The following is a 20,048-nucleotide window of genomic DNA, read 5'->3' as shown; positions in this document are numbered from 1 at the left end:
AACAAAACAAAAAAAAAAAACAAACAAAAAAAAAAAAAAAAACAAAAAAAAACCAAAACAAAACAAAACAAAACAAAAAACCAAAAAAAAACCAAAAAAAAAAAACAAAAAAAAAACAAAAAAAAAGAAAAACTAAACTAAACAAAACAAAACAAAACAAAAAAAACCAAAAAAAAAACAAAAAAAAAAGGAGATTCTGAAGTACTTTTGAATATTTATGGTGAAATACATATCCATGTCTGGAAATGACTGGACAAAGATTTATGACTATCCTTAACTTTTATCCTTCCTCTGATGTGAATTGATATGTAAATCTAGGACCTTAAATACAAAAGCTGATATTTTTCAGAGGATACTATTAAAAAATGTCATGTGTACCCCCAAAAGCATACACGTAGGGGTTTTGGGAGTTTATTAGTTTTTGTAAGATTTCTGTCTGCTTCTTTTCTGAAATAGATGATCTCTCATTGCATTGTATATTAGGCACTACCTTTTTATGCAACACATAACAGTTATTCACATATTCCTTCATCCGTATAGCACAATCAACGATTGCATATGGTATACTGAGGTAATAAATTATATATCCTTTGCTAAAACAGAATGAACTTGTATTTTATTTGGTGGGTCTTTCTTTAAAAGGAGATGCTGGGGGCAAGAACAGTTGGCAATAACTGACCTTCAAGACAAGAAGAGAACAAATCTTACCTCCAGCTCATATAGTGCTCTATTTTGAAATAAAATCCTTTAACAGGATCTTAGATAATTCGAAGCTGAGCTCAGTGTAAGTCCATTCATGATTTATAGTCCAAATCAGACTTTTGTACTTCTTTTTCAATGACACTTTGATATTGCCTTTGTAATTTTTGTCACTACCTATGGAAGTTACACAACGCTTTTGGGTAAATGAAAGAATATGCCACCTAAAAGCCAGCAACAAACCAAGAATGGACTTAAACAAAAAAATTCATAAGTTAAAGTAAACTGTTCTGGTAAGTTGATTGGACAGATTGGATGACATTTTCTTATCTGCAAGGATAGAGCACCATCACCAAAGTCTGCAAAGCAATGGGATTTGGGTTCATTACCAGACAAGATTTTATCCTGAAAACTAGAGATATCATTAAAGTATAATAACTTTTCAATGTCTTCAAATTCTGTCTTGCATTTAAGAATTAAAAAGATATTTGCCCTCCTTTGTCTTGCACCACCCTTTCCTCTTTCACCCTGCTCACTTTTCAGTATATTTCTCTTTAGATGTGTCCCCATTACACTTGCTTTGGGCCTTTTCTTGCTGTTTTAAGGAAATAATTATGGGTGCTGAGGAAGCAGCCTCACCTAACCTGAGTAACAAAATTCATAGGAAAACATACAAATTTAAAATTTTAGCGAAGACTTATTCATACAGACAGACAAAGGTTTAACTTCAGCAGAAAGGAGTATGTTAGTTTACAAATAAAATTTTGCTGTGAAAATAGCAAGAAAATATTGGTATATTGTACAAATGTTTGGGGGTTTGTAGTTTTGGAATTTATGAGTAGTTTTTTGAATCTAACAAGGAAAGACGTCTACATAGGACTGCCATATTAAATACCAAAATATTACTTAGAACAGAAAATGGTTTGATTCCTTTTCTATTCCTGTAATTGTTGCATTAGTATTCTTTATTTCTGTGACTATTTCAGTATGAGATGTGTAATTGCTTCCTGGCAAGCATTCTTAAACTAAGAAAACTCCAAGTTCAGTGTGCTGGGAATACTACAGTCTTGAATTTAATTAGTGTGATTCCTTACAAGACATTGCATTCACCTGTTTCCACATATTAACTTCCAGTCCTCAATCTGAAGGAGTCAGGATTTTTTGTAACCTCTGATCTGTGAAATGATGGCAAATTCTACAATAGCTTTTTGGGTTTGGTTTTGTTTTCTTTTTAAACAATAAACCCATTAATTCATTAGCAGAATGATAGTTCTGCTCTGATTAAATACTTGTGATTCAGAAAATGAAGGAGGTTTGATCTGCACACTTGCTTGGCTATGTAGGTACATGGAGTTCTGGCTGATCTTTCACCACCATCTGCTCAAGTGCTTTTGTGTGTCTGTGACTGCAGGAAACTTTTTTCCCCCCTCCCTATTACTGTAATTACCCTCCTATTCCAAGAAATCTGCCATTTATGTATTGGTCCACCTCTTCCACTATTATGCACTGATACCAGATGATCTAAGACATTTTTACATTATAGACATAATAATCTGAAATATGTTTGTCAGAACTCCATTTATAGTTGAAAGGTAAAAATAGGGCATTTCTGTCATATGTCATCCTCGTCCTTATGTAAAATCTAAAAATAAATTGCATAAATTACAATTCAGAAGTTCCTATTTTTCTCCAGTGAGTGACTAAAAAGGGAGGCAAGGATGACTAATTCAAATACAGCCCTCTGCTTTGTAGATGTTCAAATCAAATAGCTAATATACATATTTTTTTTACTACTGATATTGTACTGCTTTTGCTCATTCATATATGAAGAATTTTAAGACAATTCTTAATGATATATACTACTTTCTTTTTTTTCCCTCTTCTTTCTCTCTCTGTTCAGACAGGAGAGGAATAGTTGAGCCAACTCTTTCCCATATACCACCTTTTTTTTTTTCTTTTAAAGCTTTCATGATGCAAGTAGGAGTTATTTGCTTCAGTCATTGAGATTATAGCAAGAAAGCTTAGAAGGAATTTTACATTATCAGTGCAATTTTGAACACATGCCTCACTTGCTGATGAAGTAGGACAAAAGATACTACAAGAAATTTTGTTTAACATTTAATCCCCCATTTAATTTACTATGGTGGAAAGGCAATGATCAGGTAAGAAGCAAAAGCAGGAGGCAACAGTAGATTTACAGATTACTTCTGAACAAAATGCTCATCTAGATTGGCTTTCCTTAAATCTTTGATGGTAACACTAGGTGAGATGAATGTTTTCTAGAGGTGTGGGGTAATTGTTGTAGTTTATTAGCACCAATTTGTCACCACACTATTTCTGACCATAGGATAGTAACATAAGAAAGAAAGCTGTAATTTAGGAAATTTAATTAGCTGTAATTTTTATCCCTCTTTCCCAAAGATTTCAGTTTAAAGACTATTAACATTATGATTTTAAAAACCCATTAACTGAGACATTTCCATATGATATTCATGCTTGAGAAGTGAAGTGGGCTCTGAACATCCAGTTTGCTATAACTTGCTCCTCAGAATACAATATATAGGCAGGGTGCAGTATATTTAGCTGTTCAGAGTGTATCAGCTGATAAAACATCCTGCCACTTCATACACTGAAGATGAAGGAGATAAATTACATCAGGTTAAATTACAATGCAAGAGGGCACTCATGGAAATACATGACAGTCTTTGCAAAAAAAAAATTAAAAAGTGTTGCATATGATTGCAAGGATGATTTGTTGACCTAGACTCCTTCACGTAGATGGTGCTTTATGAAAATATCTATAAAAACATTCTCCGAAATATCATCCATTATCAGAAGCAAACATCATCTTGCTTGCAGCTTGCTGCTTCTCAGGCTTCCAGATTGCTTGATTACTGTTGAGAACTTAAGGATGATATTTCTAGACTGTCTAATTATGGTTTTTTATGACTGTAGGAATAGGCAATAATAACCCTACGGAAATCTAGTACTCACAGGATAAGTTCTGTAGTTCTATATCAGGTCTATGAATAATATTTTAGTAACAACCAAATGAATTGTTCAACTTCAGGCACAAAATGATGAGATACGGCAGCTCAGGGTTCAACTCGATTCCTAATATAACATTGTTTCACTCATTAATCACATAACTTCAAGAGGCCAATATTTATTGAATGATGGAGAGAAAATTTACTGAGAAAACTTATAATGGTCTAAAAGTAACTGCTGTGAGGAATGTGATGGATACCTCATAACACTGTTAAACATGGTGTGTGAAAATGCAAAATAAGAATATTACAACCATTTAATTACCTCCTAGGACTCTAGAAGGCAGGAAACTCACCTTATGTGAAATGATCTTAAAATCGTCAATGCTGTGATGACTGAAAACATAGTATAAGGCTTTTCTTTAAGACAGAATTTAAGAAAATTATCTCATAAGCCTAGAGAATAGGGAGAACTCCTCTGTGGTTGTATTCTGCAATTTGGCAGTTCACTCTCACCAGAAAAATAAAGACTAATGGTGAGAAAGATTAAAACGCCAAAATGAAGGATGTTTTATGTAGCTGATTTTAAACCACAGTACATCACAGCCCTCTATCCAGATGACATGTGTATTGTACACATATTGACAATATATGATAATGTAATATATTTGTGTGCTTTGGCTTGAATTGACTTACAAAGGAAGGCAAAATTGAAGCAATGACACACCAAAATTTTAGACAAAATTGCAGAGAAGGGAAAGTAACATGGAAGAAAAAAACTTAGTGAACTAAAAAAGGAAGAAAAGAGAGGGGGAAAAAAAAGAAAATTAAAGAAAAAAGGGGAAAAGGCAGAGATAGAGGAGTAGAAGGCACAAATGCATACACAAATGAGAAAAAATAAAACTAGCAATCATCAGTGAAACAAGAAGAGAGAGAGGAAAAGCCATGAGCAAAAAATGAAGCAAATTGAGGAATAAAAGATTGCTGGGATCACAGTCCCACCAACCTGTGAATTTTGAATGGGTACCAGCCAGCTGCTGGGAGAAGGCCAAAGAGTTGCTTGGCTAAATGAGTAGCAGTTGGCATCCTGGTATTTCACATGTGATGAGCATCCAATATGTGACATTTGATCTTATGCCAGGGACATGCTATGGTTTGAAATTTCTAGCAGCCAATCAGGATACCCACTGACTACTTTCTTTTATCATATTAATTGCATGTCCTGCACCAAAGAATATTTAATCCAAATGCACACGAGTTTATATGGAAAAAAACTCAGACTGTTTAAAACAGCTGTTCAAAATCAGTCCATAAAAAATAGTCTATTTTGGGCAGAAACTTGTTCCTTAAAGCAAAGTGCTTCACTCATTCCATATTTTTACTCTTTAACAAAAAAAATTCCGATCAATCAGGAACAGGTTTTTTTTTTTTAATTATAGGTTTATTAGATAGCTATGGGTATCTGAGATGTCACTCGAAGTACATTCACTTGTATTTGGCAATCTCTGAATTTATGATGTTGCAGCGCTAATTCATCCTATGATTCGAACACTAAGAGTAATCTTTAATCAATAAAAAAGGTATGATTTTAGCTTAATAACCATTCCTTTACTAGAGTACATTTCTTTTTGGTGAGTAATATGTATGCCTTTGCAATATGTGATTAAAAACTATGAAGTTGTTATACACATTTTAATACTAAGATTTATCCTGAGTCAGGTTTAAAAGGATGCTTTAAAATCCCTCTTTTCTAAAGATTAAAAGGTGGTAAGCAAAAGTAGGACGAGATCTATTTAAATTTTCTTATCCTACATGTCCTTTTCTATACTTATACAAATATGACTGCTTTAAATCTCTTACTTGTTAATTTTGCTAAAGGAACATATCTGCTAATTAGCAGTTGTAGATAGTTCAAGCCAGAAAGATGGCCTATGATTCCCTAGTTACAGGCTTGGCATAGGGGTTCTAGTTAATATATAGTTAATATACTTTTTTCTTATTATTTTTTGATTTATGTAAGGTTCTGAAAGCACTCACTTCTTCTGTGTTGCAGAAATATTGCAGTGACATCAATGAGCATTTATCAGAAGACTTATTCACGTGAGAAAAGCTTCTATATTGATATTCGGTGGAGTCTTCTCATAATACTATTTTTGTTGCAGAGTATATCTCTAATTAGGACATTACCTATAGAAATATTAAAGGTGTTGAATACTAGGAACAATCCAACTGAGATAACACCTAGCCAGCCCTGTAGTGGCCTATTCACCAGTCCTCAAAATGGACTCTCTTTCCAATGTCTGCTTAGGACTAAGAACTAAATTCTAAAATTAATGAACTTATCATGTGAGAAAATATTTTGCAGAATGCAAGCCAGTATTTCAAACCCTTTAAATGAGGTGACACAATAACGGTTCAAATTTTACTGCTCTGGAATCTACAAATTTTTGTTGTGTTAATTCTAACATGAGCCAATCTCCATTTTTTTTTTTTTTTTCCCCATCTAACACAAGGCTCCAGGAATATTTGCACATGGGATTTTCATTTAGTTCTCTGAACTTAGCATAAGGTGTAATTGTGAATATGTTTATACAGGCAATTTGTATCTCTCACAGAAAGGCTTGTCTTCACCTCCATGAGTATTCTGGAAAGCAGATGTAGTCACTGGAAATTTATCTCTAGGATTCTTTACTTTTAGACACATATAAATATCTTGTTGTGAGCTTCTGGCCCATTGGAAAAAATTCATAAAGCAATAAATGCATTAATCTAAAATACAGAGTGAATTTTATTTTCCTAATGAATTGGTCCCAGTCCTCATTGTATACTTACATAATCTGAGTAGTTTTTAATCTATTGTACTGATTTTAACATCCAAATAAGATTAAAATGAAATAGGGAAGAGGATGACTATATTCAAATGAACATTGGTAAAAGTTTCTGTGAGCTCATTATTCTACAGAAAATGAAGCAACCGTATTTCATACCACAAGCCCTGCTTTAAAAAGCACAGTGCTTTTATTCCCTCAGTGATTTTGATAAACATCCTACACCATGGTGATTGCAAGCATGTGACCACAACAAAAGTCTCATATGACTCCCAGGGGCAGCTCAGCATGAGTAAGCAATTCCTAGCATAGTCTAAAACCACATTCCAGTAAGAGATTACAGTTTTTGTACAACCTCATGATTCCTGCCACTCCCCATCCCCCAACAAAAACATCATTGTTGTTATTTCCTCTACATCAGGAGACTTAATGACTATCACACCTAACATTAAAAATTCTTAGGAATAAGAAATAAGGCCATTTTCTATTTTGGTCCTGGGTGATGACAAACATGTGCTAATGGGCCCCAGATAAACTGAAAGCTTCACTGAATCCAAAATGTCATAATGCATTTAGAAACAAGACTAAGTGTTTCCAAGAAAGACATGCTTTTACCCATCACAAATAACCTGATTAACTGAGTGCTTTAGAGGGAAACTCATAGAAAGTCAGGATTTTGCTTCCAATGAATACACAGGATTTCCCAATTCATAGTTCAAGCCTGAACAAATTAAAATAAATTCAAAGGCTCTTAACAATAGGTGTTTTTTTAGAGGACTCTCATGAGACCACCTGCACCCTGCCCATCCCTTACCTTTTAAATAAAGAAACCTCAACAGAACAAAACCAAAACAGACCAACCAAACAAACAAACCAAAAGAAAACAAAAACCCACACAGTTTTAGTATATGTTGACATCCCAGTTCAGGTCAGCCGTTGGTCTGCGTTGATAACTCTACTACACAAACTTGAGCCTACTGAGGAAATAGCAGACTATTTCTCAAATCAGAAACTTTGTAAGTGTGAGACAAGGCTGCTGGCCCAGAGTGTCACAGTGCTGCTGCTGTGCTTCTTCCTGTGGTCTGTGCTGGTTCATTTACATTGAGCTGTTTCATTCCATGGGAATAAATATAACCAGTCTGGACAGCTGTATTCTTTAAATGTAGCAAGAGAACATGAAAACTGCCTGAACCATGGTTAAAGTATCATACTTTTTTTGACATGAAGCATAACTTACATAATATTTAATGTCACCTCTCATTAACACCATCTTATGCCTCTGATGCAGGGTCTGAACCTGCATAATGCTCATCAATTAGGAACCATTTCTTTTCTACGAAATTGCCATGAAATAAGCTTTTTCTACATCTTCTATTTGAAGGCCACAAAATAGTGAACAATTTACTTAGCTATTTCCAGCACATCTTCGCCACCCTACATCCACTTAACCGTTTGAGAGAGTAAGTTTGCAGATTAATTTCCACAAATATTTCCTTGTATAAGACTTCCTGGTGACACTTGTGAATTTTAAAGTATGGATTAACTACCAATATTTTTGTTTACTTTCCCTTCAAGATTTACATGCTCCAGCTTGCAGTGTCAGCTGAGCTTTGAAAGGTATAGCAATGTCTCAAAATCTATACCAAAGCTTCTTCTGGAGTCCAAATGGGAAGCTACACAAACTACCAGAAAATTTTGGCTTTACAGGGATTTTCATGAATACATGGCCAAAAACTGACTAAGAATCCTAGAATCATAGAATTGTCAAGATTAGAAGAGACCTTTAAAAGCATGCAGTTCAACCATCCACCCAGCACTACCACTGTAACCCCAAAAACATCATGCAGTGCCAGATCCAGATAAACACTTTCAGGGATGGTGGCTCCACCACCTCACTAGGCAACCTATTCCAATGCACGACCACTCTAACAGTGAAAACATTTTTTCTGTTACCCATTCGGAATCTCCCTTATCTCAGCTTAAAGCTATTTCCTCTGGCCCTCTCGAAGATGCTGGTCCCCACCTCACCACAGCCTCCTTTCAGAGAGTGATGAGCTCCTCCCTGAGACTAAACAAACCCAGCTCCTTTAGCTGCCCCTCTTAAGACATGTTTCTAGACCTTTCATGAGCTTTTTTGCCCTTCACTGGACACACTCCAGCACCTCAATGTCCCTTGTAAAGTGAGGAGAGATCACCTCTAGTACAATATCTGTTGCCCCACTGGGCTCTCTGTCCTTGCAAGCAGTCAGCGGTCTCTGGATTAAACCAAATGGGTGCAGTTTTAAGGTATTAAAAAATTGTTTGTTCCTTTTCTTTTTTGTCTCTACGTGTTGAAATAGATACCATTGTATTCTTGCAATGTTTCTCATGAATCCAGATAATAATATATAGAGATTTTTTTTCTTGCTATCTTGACAAGACATTATGCCTATTTGCTTTGAGGTTTGAGCAGAGTTTTTTTGAATTCGTGTTTTGGGATTTTTTTTTTTTTTTTTTTTTTACTTAAGAGACATATCTTTTTGTTCTTGCTATGAATCTTTTACAATGTGGCAATAACATTCCAAATGGAACCAGGGATCACTCTACCAGTGTCCATATCTATGCTGACAAAGAAATTATAATTTCTCCTATTTTGTATATTGCAGAGAGTAGCTTAGCACAAATGTTTGGAATGCCTGACACAATGTGATTCCAGGCTATGCTTTGAGTCCCACATGTTATTAAATAATGGTTGTAGGTTAAATGCTTGGTGGGCATAAAGAGGTGAAGTTACCAAGAAGCGCCTGACAGTTACACTGGACTCTTCCAGGCTCAGAAGCAGCTAAGTTTCATTTCTAAGTGGGCTGCATTTAACTTCTTATTTCAATCCTAGAAGAAAGGACAGAGAAGGAGGCTGATGAGTATTATCTTGATTTCTAGTCCCAATATTGATGTCCCTGTGCCTTTGTTAGGCACAAGAATTATTTATAAAACACTTATTAATCACACAGGGTGTGATCATTGAGTAATTAAATTGACATTAAGTTTCTCTAATTAGACAGTGTGTGGGAAACATTTCAAGTACTAAGAGAACTGCATTAATGAAAGAACTATTAATCATTTGATCCTGTGGGCTCAGCAAATGACCATAATACACATCCCGGGTTATCTGCATTTAAGCACCCAGGTAGCCACATTTACTTTAATAAAACTTAATGATACTCTTTTAGTCAGGCATTTACATTGACCTGCTAGCTTTGAAATGTTTTACTTACCTGTGCTAACCACTTGACCTCCTCTCACCCATTTGTCTTGTTTCACTTGCCCTATGAGATCAGAAGGAGAAGAGGCTCTTGATTAGTTTGGGATTTGACAAGAGAAAACTAGACGTGAAAAGAAGCTGCTGACATCAAAAGAGAACCAACACTCTAATCCTTGGCTCTGCAGGACAAAACAATTGTTGAGCATGACAGCCTCACTGTGTTTTAAGTATTCTTACTATATTCCTTAAGCAAAATTGCTATTCAGAGCAATGGAAATTCTGTTAAGAAGAAAATATCCTAAGAATATATTTTTGAACCCTTGAGGCTGAAAGTTAGTGACTGATGCATTTTTAGGAACACTTTTATCTTTATTCTAGAAGCAGTAGTTTTTGCAGGTGCATTTTTATTTAGCCATATGTAAGAGTGGATGATCTAAAAAATGTAACTAATCTCAGATGAAAAACTATTTTTCTTAAAATATCTTGACAGGATTGTGATAGTGTAATGTTAGTATTGAGATGCAGGTGAGTATTTTCATACCACTAGAGAAACCAAGATTTGATTTTAATTTTATCAAAACATATATGACAAAATATCAAAACAAAATGACATAGCATTGCTGTCTGAAGTAGTATTCATTACTAGAAATAGGAGAACAGCATGGCAAAAATTCTTACTTTCTGTGCTTTTTTCAATAAGTTTTTACTTCAGCATCTAACCTTTGTAGACGTTTTCATCCTTATCCTGAATTAGATTATGCGTATCTAGAATAAAAATTGTAAAGGCATATAAAAGCAAAATGGTTAGCTGCTTCTTTTTCTGCTTAAAATATTTTATTTTCACACTGATTACGAACAGTATGACAACTGTTATTTGGAAAAGGAGTAATACCGAAAGAAAAGTAGATAATTACGTATAGGAGAAAGTGATAGGCGTTAATGCAGCAGGGAAATGGAGAGAAGGCTGTCATAGCTGCACATTCCTCACAGCAGTGAGGCTAAGCCTGAGTCTCCAGTAGTCACACATTTGCACACATACACACCAGGTCTGTGTGTGTATATACATATATATGTATGTACACACAGCTGGTCACACAGACCATAGAATGGACAGAGAATGCAATCACACAAATAGCATCAATATCCTTTCCCTGTTCCCATCTCTGACTAATGAGAATGAAGGCCAATCAGTGAAACACATACTCTGTGTGGGTCCCTCCAGCAGCTGGGCTCAGACTCTGCAGCAGCTACCACTGGATCACAGGTCTCCCTATCACTGGCACCTGGACATATGAGCCTGCAAGGCCACAGCCTAGTCCAGCTGCTGATACTCAGAGCACCTTTGGCAAAGCACAGACACTGACAGACAGACACATGATCTATCTCTCCAGTAACTTGCCTGAGTCAGCATTCAGTCTACACAGTCTCACTGGGTTTCACTCTGACTTCATGCACAAATGCATATAAACAGGCCTCTCCATAGATGATTCCCACTTCTGGTCTTAGCCAAACTTCAGATCTCATGGTCTGTACAGGAGATGGCCTGGACCTCTAGGTCCCTCCAGTACCAGTTCTCAGACCCACTCTCCAAGATCTGATCCAGCCTTCTGGCTACTCCAGAACTTGACTCTCAAATCTCTTATCCTGCTCGCTTGCTAAACCAACTAGATGTTTGCTGGTAGCTGCACATGCTGACATGCACACCCACACTACAGACACATGCTCCAGTTTCTCTAGGTGATGGCACCATAGATGCATGGGTCTCTAGATTTGCTGCCCTACCCAGTGGCTGGTATCTAGACCTCCATGCGTAGACATGAGCACAGAATGGAGTCTCCCCAAAATAGTTACAGAAGATTTTAAAGATCAGGCAGAAGGCATGACCATGCAAACACAGTGACCAGTCCTTCTGCTAGCATTCAACTGGCTTATTGTACCCTGATCCTGATTTCCCATGCTTGCTCCTCTTCAAACTACCTTGATTCCTTCCTTTGTTAACTGTTGGCTGTTTTCCCCAAATATGCCAAGTCTTGACCAGAATGCTCTTCCACAGCATCCCATAATGAGGCCCATAACCCTGTAGCAGTAGCCCCTATCCCCATCTCCAATCTAAAAGACTTTCCTTGGGGAAAGCCCCTCCTTCAGCCTTCCTCCAGGAAAAGCCTCTCCCTTTGACTTGAATTGGCAAGTGCCACACCCCACAGGGCCATGAGGCTGATCATCCTTCCAGGGTAGCCTGGGAGGAGCCAGGTCAGAGGCTCCTGATAAGCGTCTTGGTGTTCCCCAGCTGTCATTGTTCCACTTTGTGCTCATGTTCACTCAAACAATCTAAGAGAAAGATTTCTCATTGGGTAAGAGATGATCCTCTACACTCCTGGAAAGAAGAGGAATGAAGGAATCAGTTTTCACAACTTTATTTATTAAGTAGTTTGTCTAGTTCCTAGGTCAAACTAATGGACCTGCTTCAGCTTCTTTTGTACTCATGTTTTAGGCCCTGGAGAGGCAAGGAAGGGGTAGGTCAGACATTTCACAGTTTGGGTACCCAAGACACAATTTTATACAGCTCTCTGCACTACTGTAAACTTCTTATGTAGTGTTTGCCAGATCAATAATCTTTCTCGCCTCAAACTTGTTTTCTCCTTTCTCTGAAAAGTGGAAGTATTAAACTTTTGTAACACACATTGAGGACAACAGTCACAAATTAAAACCATGACACCAACATTAGGATAATATATTCATTGCTATTTGTGTTGCTGCTTAGCAGTGGCATAACTGGTGTACATTTACCTAGTGAAGGAAAGTCTCCACCCTAGAGAATTTATCACATTAGATAGGAAACCGAGTGAGGTAGGAAAACAGAGGTGGAGTCTTGCTTAGCAAGTCAGTGGCAGAAGTGAGACAATATGTTTTAAAAAGATGTGCTGAGCCTCAGGAAGTTTAAGTGATCTCCTTGAAGATATTGAAGTGCCTTATAAAAGGAGAAAGTAGCCAGATGATCTTAATATCTTAAGAGATATTTACTGTTAGATAAGAACATTTCTTAAAAATTATTGGAATATATAATATTATAAAATATTAAAAAATTAATTAAATATTTTATATTATTATATATTCCAATAATTAAAAATTATTGGAATATATAATAATATAAAATATTGTTTTATATTATTACTTTTAGTGGTACTAGTTGTATTTGGTTAAGTATTTAAAGTCTGATGCATTACTATTTCACTGAAGTACTGTTAAACCTTTGAAAGAATACTGAGAATACTGTAAGTTTTACTGATAGAAATTTGCATTTTAGTTTCTTTTTTATGAAATGTTTGCTATTTTTTTATTTCTATATATTTAATTCTTGCACATAAAAGCAATAGCTGAGCACAATTTAGTAATCCATACAAGACAAACAATACAAATTTAATTTTGTAGAACTTGTAATTAATTTATAGATAGACTTACTGAAATTTAAACTCTTGTTTGTTTGGCTTGCAGTGATAGATTTTCCCATCACATTCATTCTAATACTTCTATTATGTGTCTGTCACTTTTGCCTTGTGTTCTTTTCAATACAAAAACACTCTTCGTATAATTCCTTTATTTTTCTACCCTTCTCTTTCTGAGCTTCCCTTTGGTCCCTAGTCACTCTTCAATTTCTTGTGCATCACAGTCTTCTCCCTCTTCCAAATGCACCTTCCAAAAAGCATTTGAAAAAATATTGTTCTTTAATTCCTTAAACCTTACACTCATCTTTACTCATATTTATTATCTGCATTACTAGATTTCAATGCCCTGTTTTTTAAAATTTTGTGAAATTCACATCTCCTTCAAAAGACTAGCAATGGGCTGTATTTTACTTTGCTTTGTTTAGATTTATAATTAGTAACTGTGACATAAAAAAACATAGTCAATGAAAACTTGGCCATGATTAGAAAGTTTTGCTATTGATTTAATTCATGAACCCTGCCAAAATAAATATATAAATAATGTCCTGTTCTGACCCCTGATTACATAAATAAGATGATTTATAGTTACAGCTGGTACAGATCAATGTGAAATCAGTGTCCGACCGGGTAAATCAGCTAGTTTGGTTGCAACTTTGTTGTACCTGAGGGCAAAACTTCAGATCTAATTTCACTGCTATACAATGTAGAAGAACCTTCCTCCAAGCACCCCTATAAAATCAAACATTAAAATTTCATAATATAATGCTATTTATAGATGGAATTTGAATTTAGATGCTGTCATGCAAACCAGAACTGCTATCATTAGAGAGAAGGTTCTTTAGCATCTATAATAGTTTCTCAGATGGAGGGAGAAGCATTTGGCTAAAAGTTTGCATCAAGTTTGCATCAGGTTTGCTTCAGGTTGGAGGACCATCCCAAGCCTTTCAGTTACTGTGCTGGGTTAGGCTTGCCCAGCAGCCTGTCCTCAGAGGGGCAGGGGGAGGATGTGGGATGTCAAAGATCTTGGGTCAAGATAAAGACATAGACAGGACCTACCAATTACCATGAAAAGCAAAACAGACTCAGTTTAGGGAAAGTTAGCAGAACTTATTGAAATCAATTTTGGGAGTAAGAAACAAAGACAAATGTTGAAACAACACCTTTCTCCCTGTTCGCTCTTTTCCTCCTGACTCCTCTACTCCCTCCGGACCAGCATAGAGGGTGGGAATGGGCACTTGGTCACTCAGTACAACATCATTCTCTCTGCTCCTTCCCTCTCTTTCACCTGTGCTAAGGGGGCCCCAAGATGGGCCCTTTCCCCCTGCATGGATGTTTCCAGTGGCTGGAGTTCTCCAGGTTAATCCTGCTATAGTGTGGGCTTTCCTTGGACCTCAGTTCCTGTAGGAAATCCCCTCTGCTCTGCTATGGTCTCTGCAAGGGGATCTCTGCTTTGGCATTTGGGGCACTCCATCCATCTCCCTCTTGTCTGACCTTGCTGTCTGCAGGGCCATTTCTCACATGTTTTTCCTTCTTCCTCTGCCTTTGTGGCATTTCTTTGGCCCTTCATTAAATGCGTTTTCACAGCCAGCAGTGCCCTGCAGTGGGTGAGCTGGGGCTGGCTGGGATGGGACATGTCCAGCCCAGGGCAGTGTAGGCCTCTCCTCAGGGAGCCCCACCCATTGTGCTGCTTGCAAATTAAACATTCCCTTTTCCCTGTCACCAAAGTTTAAATTTGTATAGTCAGAAATTTCATAGTATTTCCATCTGCACAAGGAATGTGTAAAATTATGGGTGCATTTTCCGTATTCCAAGTTTTCAGAATTATTCATTAACTTAAGAGCTTCTCACGATGCAATTAAGTCCTCTGGAAAGTGACTTGTTTTTTTTTTTTAACAGTGATGACATTGAACGTTCATGAGGAGAGTGGTAACTGACCCAGGTTATCTTTCAGATAATTATAAAAAGGAGATAAACTGCCTCACTGAATCTCAGCAGAAATGTAGGCATTATGTGAGCTATTACTAGAAAGGAAACCATTTACCTCAGTAATTGTTTGGGAAACTACCCAGACCTATACTGCAGGAGCTAAATATAACCAACAATTAAATTTGACTAATTATATAGAGTATTCCAACAGGGGTAATGCATGAGGCCTCAAGCCATCTCCCAGTACTATTTTTATCTTTTCGACGTGGATCACTATACTTACTGTAACAAATTTTTCCTTCATCTATGTCTTTTTTAAAAGATTCTGAAATTACTGGAGCTGACTAATAAAGTTTAGGATCACATAGTCAAAATAATTTAGAAAATAGTGTTTCAAATCCCAACATCAAGAAATTCTGTGTCAGCAAGCACAAACATTGCTCAAAATGCAAAAAGCTGCAGAATAGTCTTGCAACCTTCTTTTAAAATGAAATCTTCCGACAGTCAAAGTTCCATGAATGCCTTATGTCTGTGGGTGTTTTCTTTCTTAATTTTTCAAAATAAATATATATTTGAACATGCATCTTGAAAAATTTTGCCATGTCACATTATTCAAAATATTAATAAATTCTTCAGTACATAAGAATACATCTCCTGGTGATATTTTATCATTGATTTAAAAAGGGATTTTCTGTAACAGATTTTGGATGCCAGTAGGTAAACAGGATTTTGTAGAGAAATAGAAGCAAAAAATGAGGCAAGTATATGGGCAGTCTGAAAGTGGCAGAAAGTTTAAAAAAGTATAAATCCAAAACTGAAAAGGTCTCTGACACATCTGCCCAAGAGCTTTCATTTGTTTGCGTTTAGAAGAATTTGGAATATAAGGAAAGAAATCAATAATATTAAGGAAAAACATTACCACAACATTAACTTACCTCTAGTGTTTCTGACCAGTGCCATAAAATTCTGACAATGCCTGAAGTTTGAAAATAGTGAAGCTTTTAATCACAGAGCTTAAATGCTACATTTAGTTTTCTATCAAGCTATATGCCTTCAGGTACCAGTTTCACTTCATTTACTATTTGTTGCAGTTTACCACATTCAAAAAATAGATTTGCTTTGTCTGCACCTCTGCACTGTTGCTGTTCATTCTGAAAGGCAACCAGAGGCTCTGACAGCTTGAGACATACTCCTATTTGGGCTACCATAGCAACGAGTATGTGTATCAAAGTATAGGTCACATGGCTTAGTTTCCTAAGGCTAATTAATTTCACTAATTATGGCCTCATACCAGCTGCAGAATGTGTTGGTGACCTAGTGAAATCAGCTGTAGACAACTGTTTTCCTTACTGTGGTAGTACGACCTCACCATGTGGAAATATTAATGTAATTATGAGAATTGCATACAGTATGTACAGAAAACAAATACTACTGCGTGATTAGAGACTGGACTATGGGACCTTGAAAAATTTTAATGTAAATGTTTAAATCTTCTTTATTGCTTTCTCTATCATCTGTCAGTATTAAATGGGTTATAAAGAGTTGAGTAGTTAATCTTAAAATATTGTCATTGAAAGGTTGTTTAATTCACCAGCGTTACAAAGGATTTATGAAACACCTTTCACTTAGAGCAATACAAACATATACATAAATATATATTTGGTATAGTAGTCTCTAGAAAATAAGTACATACAAAACAGCTGCTGCTTGTTATTTTTTCTATATTGCAAAGCTGATACTTCACTGAAAATCAGAAAATATTTTATGTCACAACAAGATCGACTGTATTACACATTACAAGGCCATAAGTCTCTCTTCTTTGCCTGTACAATAGAGTTAATTTTAGCCCCCACCACATATGCAGTTTGATCTGTGTTTTAATAGAAAAGCAGGTGTCTACCTAGGCTTTGGGGAGCAATTAACAATTCATTTTATATAAAAGCATGATGTCTCACTGGTAAAACTAATTGAAGTAAATAAGACATTTTCAATCAGCTAAAAGAAAGCATTAAAGCAACTTGCAAAATTGTAATGACAAATTACCAGCCAAAGCACAAAACCTTCTCAGACGGCCTTTACCATGGTGATTGATGAGAATGAAAAATTAATGATATCTTACTGGCCTGTCAAAAGAAAAAAATTCTTGCCTGACTGAATAGCATTTTCTGAGGCAACATTAAATTATAGAAAATTAATAAAATATACAAATGTATTTTATTTTTTAGCATAATTATGAAAAGTGCTGCACTTTTAATCCCTACAGTGGGGAAAAAGTGCCAAATTCTACTCTCAACCCCTCAGGACACAGACTGTCTCTGTCTAGGTTTGAGAGTAGCATTACAAAGTCAGTAAAAGGTTATATTCAGGAAATTATACAGTTAGGATGGGCACAGAAGAGAAAACTAATTATCAGGTGGACCCCAGGCACTGCCCCAGAATGGGAGATGCACAGAAGGACAGACTGGCTCTTCAGTCCATGCTCTGAAGAGGAATGCTCCCTACATTGTGCCCATGCCCATCAGTCTGATCATGAACCATCACAGACCTTCTCAGAGGGGGACCCAGGTGGAAAAACAGTGTTTGGTAAGATACAGGTTCAGAATAATCAGATGAGGAGTTTCATTAAACATTTCACTTGTGTCTGTATTCAGGGTGGGGGTTTCACTTTTTTTCTTTCTTGGAAATGGACAAGTAGTCATCATACATCTTATCCCTGTGTCACTTCCTCCTGTAAGAAAAGTCTGCATAGTTCTGCATAACTGCATGAAACATGAGACTAAATAGGGGAAAAAAACCCAGATTGTTCAACTAGTGATAAAATCAAGATACTGACCATAAAAAGCATATTGAGATTTTAATCTTTTAATCTCATTTTTAAATGTGAATTTAATAATCAAGTGTCTTTTGTGGGTGAAAAGACACATAAATCCTCTAACATAATATTCCAATAAAAGAAATGGTCCAGGAATGTTTATTTAAGGAACCATTTTTTCTCCCTGTTATGATTGCCTGTGAGGTATACTTGTACCTGTTAAAAATACTGCTTTCTTACTGTCAGTGAGTTATATTTTAGGCTGAGATAAAAGAGGATTTTATGTTTAACAGCTATATAATGTGACTTGTCAACATGATTAGCTGTCTCCCAGCTTACACAAAAAGGACATTGAGTTTATTGAAGCAAATAGCCTAGAGAGGCTAGCAGGCTAAAATGCTGCCTAACTGCAATAACCCTTGTGAAAAGAAGGGTCAATTAGTGAGGCTGATGTTTAAGAAAGGGCTCTAGTCTCTAGGTCAGATGCTGTGTAGACTGAAGCTAATGGTACTAATTTTGCTGCATCCTGTAAAGAATGCTAGTCAAAACATAGGTTTCAAAGAGAAAATAACAAAAAAAAAAGGGTGGGAGATTTTTGTGAATTGAATAAATACCATCTTAAAATTTTTCCTTTCAGGAAAATAGACTTCATAACAAAAGCAAAAACAGACCCCAAGTAAAAATAATTGCCCATAAGGAGATAATCAGCTATCTATATTCAATAGTTTCTATCGTAAAATCACATCATGTAACAAGTAAGTTTGTGCACCTCTCCCAGTATGAAAGGATCTGAGAATGAGATGCAGGGTACAACAATGAAGCAAAGGACTTGCAGTGGAAATATGTTCAAGTGGTAAAATTGAAATGCTGTGGGATTCTTTCCTTTGGTTTAGATAATGTTTTCTGCAACGAAGGGATACAAAACATGTGCCACAAGAGGTGACACTAAAAATCAAATACATGATGTCCCAGTGTGTCCAGTTGGTCAAAAAGGCCAAGAGCACCCTGGCTTCTATCAAAAATAATGTGACCTGTAGAAACAGGTCAGTGATCATCCCCCTGTATTTGTCATTGATGAGGCTGCACCTCAAATCCTGTGTTCTTTTTTTGGGCCCCTCACTACAAGAAAAACATTGAGTGCAGAGAAGGACGAAAAAAGCTGATGAAGGATCTGGAACACATGTCTGCTGAGGAGTGGCTGAGGGAGTTGAGGTTATTTAGCCTGGTGAAGAGGGGGCTCAAGGGGGCCTAATCACTCTCCTCAACCACCTGAAAGGAGAGTGTGGCCAGCTGGGGGTCGGTCTCTTCTCCCAGGTAGTAAGAGATAGGATGAGAGGACATGGCCTTGAGTTGCAGCAGGGAAGATTTAAATTTGCTATTAGAAAAATTTCCTCATAGAAAGGGTTATCAACCTTTGCAACAGGCCGCCCAGGGAAGAGGTGGAATCACCATCTGTGGAAGCATTCAAAAGGGGTGTGCATGTGGCACGTGTGCATATGGTTTAAGGATGAGCACAGCAGTGCTAAGCTAACAGTTGGACTCAGCAATACTTGAGTCCTTAGAGATTCTATGATTCTATGTCCTTCAAAGAAGAGTCATGGCCATGAGTGTTCTACTTTTTTATCAAAACTGATACACTAATGGTAGATCATCATGTTTCAGAACTCAAGCCACTAAGAACATAAATAAAGAAAAATTACTGAGCAGCTAAATTACCACATTTACAATGTTTTGAGTTAAGAATGGTTAAATCAAAAGAATGATGGCTGCAGATTTTCTTTTTTTTTCAGTTTGATAGCTATTAGATATTTGTAAAACAGAAAAAATGTATCTAGCAATAAATGTAATGATTTTTTATCTTCATGCCTATCACCTGATACTATGTTGGTCAAAGGGACCCATGATATTGTTTCTCATTTTATAGTAAATCCCCACTTGCAGACTCTTATGAACTTCTGTACCACTCCAAAGTTACAATGCATTAGCTGTGAGGGGAATTCAAAGATGCTGTCTCATTGCTACTTAATGGTATATATTTATTTTTTGGATGTTAGTTACAGCCATGTAGGCAGAATGGAAGCATGATGAAGAGTAGGTAAAAATCTAAACCAA

The sequence above is a fragment of the Vidua macroura genome, chromosome 5 (genome assembly GCF_024509145.1).
Source record: "Vidua macroura isolate BioBank_ID:100142 chromosome 5, ASM2450914v1, whole genome shotgun sequence".
NCBI lineage: Eukaryota > Metazoa > Chordata > Aves > Passeriformes > Viduidae > Vidua > Vidua macroura.
This window is presented reverse-complemented; position numbering follows the sequence as displayed.